This window comes from Bos indicus x Bos taurus, chromosome 18 (genome assembly GCF_003369695.1).
Source record: "Bos indicus x Bos taurus breed Angus x Brahman F1 hybrid chromosome 18, Bos_hybrid_MaternalHap_v2.0, whole genome shotgun sequence".
NCBI lineage: Eukaryota > Metazoa > Chordata > Mammalia > Artiodactyla > Bovidae > Bos > Bos indicus x Bos taurus.
The window spans coordinates 42,772,773-42,785,452 of record NC_040093.1 but is presented as its reverse complement, the minus strand read 5'-3'; the positions used below and the strand labels follow the sequence as shown (position 1 = coordinate 42,785,452).

Genomic DNA, 12,680 nt, shown 5'->3' with positions numbered 1-12,680 from the left:
CTTGCCTAGAAAATCCCATGGATGGAGGAGCCTGGTGGGCTACAGTCTGTGGGGTTGCAAAGAGTTGGACACGACTGAGCAACTTCACTTTACTTTTACTTTACTTTTTATGCTGCAAAAGGAGAAGGACATTTAACTTGTTTTGTGATATTGACATCTTCTCATGAATAGTGTGTAAGTTCCTAAGACTTAAGGCATATAATTTAGGAGTTTTTCAGTTGTAACAGAAAGTACAACTCAATCTACTGAACAGAAAAAAATTATTTTAAAATGTATTTGTATAGTTTAAAAAAAAAATTAAGATTACTGCCTTCAGGCATGGCTTGATCCAGGGGCTCAAACACTGTCATTAGGACTCAGTTGATTTTACTTCCCTCTGTGTTGGCTTTACTCTCAGGCAGATTTTTTCCGTGAGTTGGTCACAGGCAGCTCAATCTTCATAGTGTCAAGCCCTGCAGAAAGAGAGTTTCTTTTCTCCAAGCAGCTTAAAAAAAAAAAATCCCCAGGTCTGACTCACACTGACCCAAATTAAGTAACATGCCTACCTCTGAACCAATCACTGGGGCCAGAGGCGTGTTATCTGATTGACCATATTAAAACACAGGCTGAGGATGGAGTCAACACCGCCAAGACTACCACTGGCTCTGGATATGGGAGGGTCAGTTACCCTGGAGGAAAACAAACGGTTGTCGAGGGGTGATTGGATGAAAGAAACAAAAGATATCCGTCAAACTCTGGCTAGCTTTTGGAGAGGAAGCGGAGAATATGAGGAACCCTGGGGTGCATGGTAGGGCTGGGGAAAGGTGGGGAGGAGGTTTCCCCGAATCATTGGTGGTTCATTCAGGAAAACATGTGGGTAATTTTAATTCAAAAGAATTAACTAGAGTTAGCAATTTCCTGTACTGGTATTCTGAAAAACGACACCAGCCCAACACCAGGCACTTGGCATTCGATTCCTGCTGCTAGCACGCTGACAAACTGCCAATATACATGCAGCGAGTGTTGTTAAGTACTTCACATATTTATGCTGACTTCACGGGAGCAATAGATTCCGTGGCAGAGACACTCTTGCATATTTATTGGAAAGGTGCTTTGCATGGCATGCGGTGCATTGCCTTCTGGCCTCTCCATCTCTATTTCCAAGCTTCGTTTAAGTATTGATTTGAATAACGTCATAATTGCAACAGAAGCCTTTGTAACTTAACTGGAAGTGGATCTACTCTGCAGTGTATGATGTACCATTTTATGTCATTCTAGATTGTTCTTAATTCTCTGTTGTCTCTGGGTAACTGACAATATTCTGGATTGCTTGGTTTTCTCCCTTTGCAGACGACACATAGAATGATGCAGACTAAGAAGGCGAGAATAATCAGGGCTTACAGTGGAGGAGATGGTGACCTGCTGCAGCGGACCAGGTTTGCCTATGAAATTCTAACCCTTCCAAATAGTTCAATGAGAATGACCTTAGTATCCTTCTTGTCCTTAGTCTCTCCTGTTGGAAAGAAAAGGGGTGGAGGAGCAGACGGAGGAGACAAACCAGAGTCCGACTGTGTGAAAACCTATGTCAGTTTTGGCATTTCCCACAACGCTGCAAATAAACAGCATTTGGACATGAGTCACCACACCATCAGCCTCAGAGCTTGGTCTCCTGATGGATTTATCCTCCACCAAACAAAGACACTTACTGTTCTACAGTTCTAAAGATGATGGGCCATTTGTGGGGCACGAGTCTGGACATGAGCCCCCCCAGGCCTGGAAAACCCATTCCCCCTGACCGCAGCCCCCTCGTGATGGACCTCACGGGCTGTGAGAGGTCTGGCCAGGGCTTTGCAACACAGAATTTCAGTGTGAGGGTAACTGGCAGACAGAGAGACAGAAGCCACTATGCTCGTCTTCGTCAGAGGGAATGGGAATCTGGGATCCTTCAGTTTTGCTGATGGGCAGGTGTGGGTGGCAGGGCATGGGAGACAGGCCAGGAGTGACAAGGAGGAACGTGAAAAAAGAAAAGAGGCTTGTTTACTGCTTGAAAGTATGCAGTGTTTCCTAGATAGTTCAAGCCACTAAAGGAACAAACAAGCTAAAGGTTAGCTACTAGATGGACTGATGTATAAACTTCTCTGGAGCACAATAACCCCACTGCCAAAAAGTTCATCTCCGGGGATGTTTACTTCTCTGAGCATTTCTGCTCTTTCATGGGTTGCGGACTCATTTTGCCAGCAAATTGGGCTTTCCTGAGACCAGTACAGATTCTGCTTCAATTTGCACCTTCTTCCCCCTCCCACTACTGCCAGTTTCAAATCCTGAAACTTGAACAACCAGGAGTCAGCTTTTCATGCACTGCAGGGTGCGAGGGTCTCTTAGACCCAGCCTTGAACAAGAGTAGCAAATAGATATCCATCCAACCAGTTTCCAGGCAGGACATCCTGTTTGTTGGGACCTGGGCTAGTGCAGGAGATACTCAGATTTAGATGTCCTCAAAGCATTCTTGTCTAGTAGAGAGAGTGACCGATGTGTTGAGCGCTATGAGAATTACACGCCTTGGTACTATTACAAGTGCCACTTTTCAGAAGTTACAGTGGGGGTCCAAGGGAGGGAGAGGTGGGTCTGAGTTAGGAGAAAGTGGTGGCAGAACAGGGATGAACTAAGCCTTGAGCCAAATGATGAAGATGCTGGGCCAGGAACAGGTACTGGTGCTTTGCATCCATGGAATCACCTCATCTTGGTAAGTCTGTGATGCAGAAACAGCTATTATCACAGAAGAGGACACTGAGAGACAGCCAATTATGTGGAGCAGGACCTTATGGGGCATTCCTGGGACTGACCCCTCCCCCATATTCTCTGCTTCAGCTCCTCTCAGAAGTACCTAGATAACAGGATCTGGTCCATATTTCCTGAGTTGTTTTTACAGATGCTAAAGCTTCCACCAAAAGGAGGATGTTAATTACTTGATGAGCCCCAGGGCCCCTGACCTCCTGGAGCCTAAGGAATGATGATGTTAACCCCCGTGACACCTGTTACCTCACCATCAACCAGTCAGAGAATCATGCAGGAGCTGATCATGTATGTACCCTGCAACTCCACTCTCTCCCCTGGTCTTTAAAAATGTTCTGCTGAAACCCATCAGAGAGTTCAGGTATTTTGAGGGTTAGCTACCCTGACTTCTTGCTTGGTACTTGCAATAATGCTGCACTCTCCTTCACCACAGCCTGGTGCCTGGAGATTGGCTTCACTGCACACAAGTGAGCAGACCTGAATTTGGTTTGTCAATACCAGGATGGGGGCAGGTCCTGGAGTGAGTACCTCTTTATATTTTCTACCCCAGGCACCTTTCCCCTCTCTAGTCCTAGCCCTGAAGCAAGAGTTTTAGTAACTTGCTCACATGTTGCTAAGTGGCTCTGCCAGGATTTGGATCAAGACTGAGTATACCACCAAGCCCTCCACAAATGCTTACTGAGCTTCTACTGGAGCTAGGAATTGCTGTCAGCACTGGGTATAATGGTGGGAACACATGCTGTTCCTGTCTACTATGTGGTGATAGAGACTGTTTAAAACTGTAACTATGACATACACTGCAAAGGAGAGGTCCATGGTGCTCTAAGGATAGTAAGGGGGATCTGAACCAACCCTGGTTAGGGCAGGGGAAAACCGAGCTGAGAGCAGAAGCCTGAGTAGGAATTAATTTGATGTATATAAAACGGAGTAGAGCGTTTCAGGCAAAGGGACTAGCACATGCAAAGTCCTTTTGCATGGGGGCAGGACAGAGCATAAGCCACCCCCAACCCTGGCTAGAATAAAGAGAATGACCAAGTGGGTGACTACTGAAGAGGTGGGCCATGCAGGTTCTTGGAGTTTGGTGTCTTTCCTATCCTAAAGGTGATGGGGATAAGCTGGGAGAACCTCCAGGAAGCAAAAACAATGATGAATGGGTACAGAGACAGTGTGCTTGGGAATCTGGAGAGGTAGTTTGTCGTATGTCTGGAACAGAGCAGGTTCCTGAGATAAAGCCAGAGGTGGAGGTTTTGGAGGGGCAAAGATGCTTAGAGGAGGGTGTGTCCTACCCATAGGCTTGGAGAACTCAGCAAGAATGTGGGACAGGAAAGGATATGATCATATCTGCAACAAAGTGAAGTAGAGTGGAAGATGAGCAGGGCGAGGAGTAAGGAAACTGTCCCAAGAGAGGAAGGAAGAGTTGGGGAGAGACTGTCCTAAGCAGAAGCTAAGGAACTGAATCAGTCAGTGGTGACATGAAGAGGGAAAAACACTAGCTGGAGGTAGAAGATGAGAATGACCACAGTGATAGCTTTCCAAGCTTCTTTAGTTGAGCTAAGTGTCACTGATATCCAATTGTGGTATGAATCTGTATTTTCCTGGTGAGTAATAATATTGAGCACCTTTCTTTACTGCTTATTTGTATGTCTTCTTTTATGAAGTTCCAGCTCAAGCTTTTTGGCCACTTTCTGTTTTGTTTTGCCAATTTAAAAATTGAATTGTTTGCAGCTTTTGGTTATTGATTCATAGGTGTTCTTTATATATTGTGGGTACGAATAGATATTTTATGAATATTTTCTCCCACTCTATGGTTAGCTTTTTAATTTTCACAATAGTTTCCTTCAATGAAAAGACACTTTCATTTTGACTCAAGTTCAATTTATCAAATCTACTGTTTTACGATTAGTTCTTCTTGCATCCTATCTAACAAATCTCGGCCAACCCCAAGATGATGAAGTTAGTCTCCTTTGTTTTCTTTTAAGAAGCCTAAATGGTTTCAACTTTCACATTGTGGGCATGACTTGTGCTAATATCCTGGGGTGGTGAGAGAGTGAGTGACACGATAGCTTTGAGGTGTTGTTTTTTTCTTGTGGAATGCCAGCTCACGTCCTGGTTCCATTCAGCATGGAGCTAAGGACTTGGTTTCCACCTACTTTTGGATTCCTGCCACTAGCAATCCACTTAGCAACCAGGTAAGCAGGGTGCCCTTCCAGTCCTAGCTTCCGGCAGGAAGCAGCATATCCGCTACCCAGGGAGAAAAGAAGCGTGCATTTTTGGTTTGTGTTTAATCACATCTGGCACAGTGTGGTGCTGGTGAAATCTGACTTGCTTCATCTTTATAAAATATTTAGTCTTTTAATTATACGAACTGCCAAGATTTGGGGGCAGGCTTTAGTCATTTCCCAACTGCACTCTCAGTGCAATCTCTCCGATGGCCTCTTCCGAGCATCTATCACATGTTTGCAATCTCTCCAAGCCCATGAATCATATTTAAATGCTTTCCATATCCCATAATTCTCCTTTTACTGCTCTATTCAGTTAATTACACTTGCTCCCTATTCATCTGAGACATGCAGTTTGGGGCTGGGATTTGGAGAGAGAGAGAGAGAAAAAAAATGAAAACAAACTTCATCATGAAAGTTCCTTCGTATTTGGGAGGTTTAATCCAGGTTTGTGTTTCAGCTTGCACTTTGAATTCCTTCTCTAACTACTTCTAAGTAACTCCATCTGCCGCTGGGTTGGTTCCCATCTTTAAATCCGCTGGTCAAAAATCCCTTTATCCAAGGATCGCCTTCATATTGAATATGTTTCTCACATATCATCATCCTCTCACCCACTCATGTCAACCACATCAGCCATATCGCTCAATTTCTACAAGAACTGAGAATATAAAAATATGCACCAGCATAGCCAGCTGGTGAGAAACAAAACAAAACTAAAAGGTCAATATAAAAAGTATTTGCAAATGTGTGTGTACACGTGTGTAATTGGGGAGAGCACTTAAAGGCATGAGTTTAATGTCATTAAAATTGATGAGGTGGAAGCAGAAATATTCACCCAATGATGGTCATCAGTCCATAAGCCTGATACATCATTAAACAAATAGTGAAATATTTAAATGGAATATAATCTATAAAAATACTGAATCATTATGTTGTATACTTGAAACTTATATGCAGGTCAGGAAGCAACAGTTAGAACTGGACATGGAATGACAGACTGGTTCCAAATAGGAAAAAGGAGTATGTCAAGGCTGTATATTGTCAGCCTGCTTATTTAACTTATATGCAGAGTACATCATGAGAAATGTGGGCTGGAAGAAGCACAAGCTGGAATCAAGATAGCTGGGAGAAATATCAAAAACCTCAGATATGCAGATGATACTACCCTTATGGCAGAAAGTGAAGAGGAACGAAAAGGCCTCTTGATGAAAGTGAAAGAGGAGAGTGAAAAAGTTGGCTTAAAACTCAACATTCAGAAAATGAAGATCATGGAATCCGATCCCCTCACTTCATGGCAAGTAGATAGGTAAACAGTGGAAACAGTGTCAGACTTTATTTTGGGGGGCTCCAAAATCACTGCAGATGGTGACTGCAGCCATGAAATTAAAAGATGCTTACTCCTTGGAAGGAAAGTCATGACCAACCTAGATAGCATATTCAAAAGCAGAGACATTACTTTGCCAACAAAGGTCCGTCTAGTCAAGGCTATGGTTTTTCCAGTGGTCATGTATGGATATGAGAGTTGGACTATGAAGAAAGCTGAGCACCGAAGAACTGATGCTTTTGAACTGTGGTGTTGGAGAAGACTCTTGAGAGTCCCTTGGACTGCAACGAGATCCAACCAGTCCATTCTAAAGGAGATCAGTCCTGGGTATTCATTGGAAGGACTGATGCTAAAGCTGAGACTCCAATACTTTGGCCACCTCATGCGAAGAGTTGACTCATTGGAAAAGACCCTGATGCTGGGAGGGATTGGGGGCAGGAGGAGAAGGGGACGAGAGAGGATGAGATGGCTGGATGGCATGACCGACTCGATGCACATGAGTTTGGGTGAACTCCGGGAGTTGGTGATGGACAGGGAGGCCTGGCATGCTGCGATTCATGGGCTCACAAAGAGTCAGACACGACTGAGTGACTGAACTGAACTGAACTGAACATTTGAAACTAATGAATTATTGTAAATCAACTAAAATAAATGAAATTTTAAAAAATAGTAAAATTAAACTAAAGCTAAAGCTTTATCAGTTTATAGAAATTCCAAGTAGGGATACAAGGCAAAATAATGAGGTGATGTCCCTCAGAGAGTCTCTGATGCCCAAGTGATCAGCTTCCTGCTCTCCCTCTGCTCTGTCTCCCACTTCTCAGTGATAAAGAATCTACCTGCCAACAGAGGAGACATGGGTTTGATTCCTGATCCAGGAAGAACCCCTGGAGAAGGAAATGGCAACCCACTGCAGTATTCTTGCCTGAGAAATCCCATAGACAGAGGAGCCTCGTGGGGTATGGTCACAGAGAATTGGACATGACTAAGCAACTAAAAAACAACAACTTTCTCTGCTTTAAGCACACTGACCTCCTATCTTTTCTTCAGACATGTTACAGGTACTCCCACCACAGGGCCTTTGTACATGCAGTCTCCTCTGATTGGAATGCTCTTCCTGTAGCTCCCTTACCTCCTTCTGCCTGAGTTCCAAAAATCAATGAGATCTTCTTGGGCTTTCTTATCTAAAATCTCAACAATCACTACTCCAATGTTTCGTTCCCATCCCACTGCCCTGATGTCTTTTCTTTGTCTTAGCACTTGTGACCACTGAGCAGAGTATTTATTTTACATATTCTTCGTATTTATCATCTTTTCTCTCACTAAAAATGAAACTCTGTGAAAGCAGAGATTTTTTTTAAAAAGTTTGTTCAGTGCCATATCTCCAAGTGCAGCCACATAGTTGGTTCTCAATAGGTATTAGTTAGATGAATAAACAAAGGAAAGCACAAAAATGGATAATTCTCAATGCAGGGAACAGAGCAGCATGCAGCTGTGGGGGAATCATTAATGTAAATGTGGAAACTGAATGTCAAAGAAATGTCAAAGAATGTCAAAGAAAGCAAAGTTGGAAAGATAAACTGCTGGATACCAACTCAGTATCCTCTCTCTCCTCCTCCATAGAAAATCTGAGGGAAAAGACAGCATAGTAGCCAATCAAAAGCTCCATTTCCCCGCCTCTCTTGCAGATAGGATCTGTCTCATGACTAAGGTCTAGAAACAAAAAAGTAAGTGAACATTGTTAGGAAGAGTTTCTGAGACTTCTTAAAAATTTGCTGACTCAGTTGGTAGGGGTCCTTCGGCCTCCCCCTCTTTCTCTTCCTTCTCTTGTAAAACAAAGATGTGATATTTTACAAAAGATCCATTTGGAGTTAATTTTCCCATATGGAATGAAGTAAGTTCAACTTCATTCATTGGTAGGTAAATATCCAGTTGTCTCAGCCTCATTTGTTAAAGAGACTACCCTTTCCCCATTGAACAGTCTTGGCTCCCTTGTCAAAAATTAGTTAGCTGTAGGTGTATTGGGTTGGCCAAAAAAGCTTGCTTGGGTTTTCCATAAGATGGTACAGAAAAACCTAAGCTTTATTGGACAACCCAATAATTGAGATTATCTTGCTTTAGCTTGACTTCACACTCACTTTGGTTTCTCCCTATCTCCTTTGCAGGCTCAACATCTTCCTAGCCATAAAGGCTCAGTACTATGCATATTTCCCTTATCATGCCATGCTTGCTCTCTGGGTAATGTCTGGCTTTAATTATCACCCATTTGTAGGAGACTCATAAATGTGGATTTTTTCCTCAGCGCTTTCCACAGAGCTCCAAACCTGCAATCTGCTAACCTGCATGCTTCTACTTGGCTGTCACAGGATTGTCTCAGAATTCACATGTCCAAAGCCAAACTGGACCTTTCTCTCCCAAATCTGGTTCTCCTCTGATGGTCCTTAATGACACCATCCATTCTCCTGTGATCCAAGCCAAGAACCTTCTCCCTAACCTCCCATGACTGATCTACTAGCAAAGCCTGTGAGTTGTGAATCTAATCTATCTTTCAAACCCATTTATTCCCTTCCTAACCATCACAAATATTTGAGGCCTACATTAAAAAAAAAAATTCATTGAGGAACACAATTTTTTAAACAAATTAGATCCACGGATGGGAAAGCTAATACTGCATAGATGTCAGTACTTTCCAGTTAGAGGTTTGCTGTTGTTATTTAGTCATTAAGTCATGTCTCACTCTTTTGCAACCCCACCAGGCTCCTCTGTCCATGGGATTTCCCAGGCAAGACCACTGGAGTGGGTTACCATTTCCTTCTCCAGTGGATGTTCCTGACCCAGGGACCAAACTTGGGTCTCCTGCACTGGCAGGAGGATTCTTTACCACTGAGTCACCAAGGAAGCCCAATTAGAGGTTTAATTCAGTTCAAATCAAGTTAATTATTCATTTGCAAAATAAAAAATGTTTTATTGGTGAAGTACTATTAATTGGTAAGCACCAAATGATAGGAAAATTTTAAAATTGATCTGCAAATTAAATAGGTAAGACTATGGAAGAAGCTGTAAAAAAGAAGAAAATGACTAATAAACTGACAAATGTGAAAACATAGACTAAAACTACAATTATTAAACCAGTACGTTGTCAGTGTAAGAATAGAAAAAGAAATCAACATAGATTTTAAGAATTCTAAATTCTTGAGAAAAATTAATGCAATTGGCAGTTTTAGAAAATTAGTTTTCTATTAGAGAAATAAAGTTTGCTTCCTATTTTATACTATATAAAAATAAATTCTGAACCAATACAGAGTTATGTAAAAATATGAAAGGATAAGTATCTGAGTGGAATATGAAATAGGTGTGATTTTAGGATAGAAAACACATTTCTAAGCATAAATGCAAATGAAAATACCACCTAGGGAAAAAATGGAAAAAAAAAACATAATTTTTTTTTAAAAAGTCAAAACGTAGGTATCAAATTACATTAGAACACAAAATATATACCAAGGGTTAATATCTTTAAACTTTAAAAAGCGTTTACAAATCAGTAAGCAAAAATGAAAACTTTGTAAACAAATGGTTAAAGAATCCAGACAGCTGAGTCACAAGAAATATCAATAACTGATAAACTAATGATAAGTGTTTAATATCACTAATAATAAAAAAATACAAATTAAAACAATGACTACTTCTCTTATCAAATTCAAAGAGTCGGGAAAAATGATAATAGACACTTTGAAATGCTGCTGGTAGCAATTTAAATGAATATAATGTTCCTGGAGTTTAATTTGGCAAAATGAATCAATATTCTTGAACATGTTCTCTGCTTTGAACTTGTAACTCCACTTCTAGGAATTTTCTCCAGCTTAAGAAAATGATCTGAGATATACCCAAATGTGTCTCGATGGGCTGTTTATTACAGTGATTCTTTTAAGAGTAGCCACAAATCGAAAACAGCAAGCAGGTTTTAAAATGTCTAAACACATTAGGTATGCATATATGATGGAATACTCTGCAGGCGCTGAATACACTATTTTAAAAAAACATTTAATGAAATGGAGAAATAGAGCTAGAAAAATATACAGGATTAAACTGTAGGAAGGACTACAACAAAATGTCATCAACTATTTTTCCTGAAAGGTAAGATTATAGGTGACTTGAATTAACTCTCCTGGTGGCTCAGTGGTAAAGAACCCGCCTGCCAATGCAGGAAACACGGGCTAGATCCCTAATCTGGGAAGATCCCCAGGAGAAGGAAATGGCAACCAACTCCATATCTTGCCTTGAAAAACCCCACGCACAGAGGAGCCTAGTGGGCGACAGTCCATGGGGTCAAAAAGAGTCAGACACAACTTAGTCACTGAATGACAACAAATTTACTTGCTATAAATTGTAACATGGTCTTAGTTTTCTAAAAATTTATTTTCATTTATTTCAAATTTTTTTTTAACATAAATGCATTATCATAGTAAACTATTCAACTAATGCCTTTATATATGGAGTCTTCTTTCCCCTACCATCCCTATGTGCCTCCCCAGGAGGAATTACTACTACAGGTTGGTATATATCCTTCCAGATATTTTTCTATCTATTTACATACATGAATGTACATGGCAACTAATGTTATAATCAGAAAAACGAAGTTACTTAACACAAACAAAACAAAACAGATGGATATTTTAGTAAATTATCCAATCACTAAAACTTAAAGACTGAAGATTGCCTTGACTTCACAGTAAAATCACTTCCACTTTTAAATCAACAGGAAAAAAAAATGTCTGGGGAACAATGTTTAAAGTTGGGGTGGTGGACAAGGTCCGTTAAAGAACAAATTAGCTGAAATAAATTGAAAGCAAACTATCTCCCATCTCTTCTTTTTTCATATTAGAAGATGTTAAACCAGTGATCTTTCATTAACATTTTTAAATAAGTACATTTTGGAGAGTAAAAGCCATGTGGGAAAAACAAATAAATTACAAGGGGAAAGACGCCCGGCACAAGAGGAGGAGAGAACAATCCACGCGGAATGTCCCTGTCGCCCGGCCAGCTCCCACCGGCTCCCTGCATGCTGGCGGTGGGCAGCAAGGTGAGGGCGAGGATATGAAACGGTTCTAATCCCGTTCGCTTTATGACTAGCTCGAGCAATGACCTCTAGCGAGATCTGGCCCTTGTTCTATCCAGCAAGTAGATTTTTCTTACAGAAAATAAATTAAAAAGGTGTGACCTTGCTGAAGGCTGGCTGAGAAAATGAGGTACATCTTGTCACGGCCAGAAGAACCTATTTGTTCAATTTGAAAGGCTGCCGCTTTGCTCCGATTAGAAGTTAAGATAAGGGCTGGGGATGAAAAGAGGAGAGACATTTCTAAGCGAGGAAATTAAAGAGCTACATTGGAGACCCTTTCAGCACTACAGTTGGCTTTTTGTGTGGGGTTTATCAGGTCGCATCAGCCACACCGTGTGCCTATGCTCCAAGCTCTCTCCTCTGAGCACACAAAAGCCTGCCGTGTAGGGGCCCCGTGAGAAGCCCCCCTCCCCGAGAGCCATGGGCAGCACCCCTCCCCCACCACCGCAAGTGGAAAGTGACCCATCCCAATTTTCTTCACTGTGCAAAAAGACTTGAAGTCACTTCATTGCTTGCACTGCAGGGACCCAGTCCGAAGCTTCATCCCTTCCCGGCCAATAAATGTATCCCATCTGGGAGAATGCCCCCAAATTCACTCAAGTCAATGGGCATGAAATGCTTTTGTATCCATAAAAGTTTTAAGCCAACAAAAATTTCCTCCCAAAGTCCCTGAAGCAAAGAAACCTTCTTTCGATTTCTCTCTTCATTTTATAGGCATTTTTTAGGCTCCAGAATCTCTTTCAACTTGTAAAGTAATAGCTTGTATAGGAAAAGAGGAGGCAAGGGAAAAAAAATGCTGGACTTTTCCACATGCCCTGAATTTTCATCCAACATCTATTACCTGGTTCTCTTGGTCTACTGAGGGTCCAGAGGAGGGCCGGGAAGATCAAACTTCTCCACCTAGAATCCACTGACCTTGATCCTATGAGACCAACTCACCTTATCAGCTTTGTTGCTCTTTGCTCCTTCCCACATTCCAGTATCAAATATAATTTCCTCCTTCCTTACCTCCAGATCTTTGCTGGAGCTCTTAATGCTGCTGGAATTCCTTTCCTGACTGTATCTTTTTTTTTCCCCCAAACATCAGCTATCTGCACAGTCATGTGTCTTTATTTGTAGACCATCTACCTGTTTGATGGTCAGTTTACTAAGGGGAGTGTGCCAGTTCACTAAGCTTGCCAGAACAAAGCACCACAGACTGAGTGGTTTAAACAACTGCAATATAGGATTCGGATCCACCCTAATCCTGGTT

The 12,680-nt window shown here is 41.7% G+C and overlaps 1 pseudogene; it reads left to right on the top strand.

Moving 5' to 3' along the window:
• The first annotated feature begins 11,332 nt into the window (after positions 1-11,332).
• The window catches only part of LOC113875350, an 84,539-nt pseudogene continuing 83,191 nt past the window's right edge, over positions 11,333-12,680 (top strand).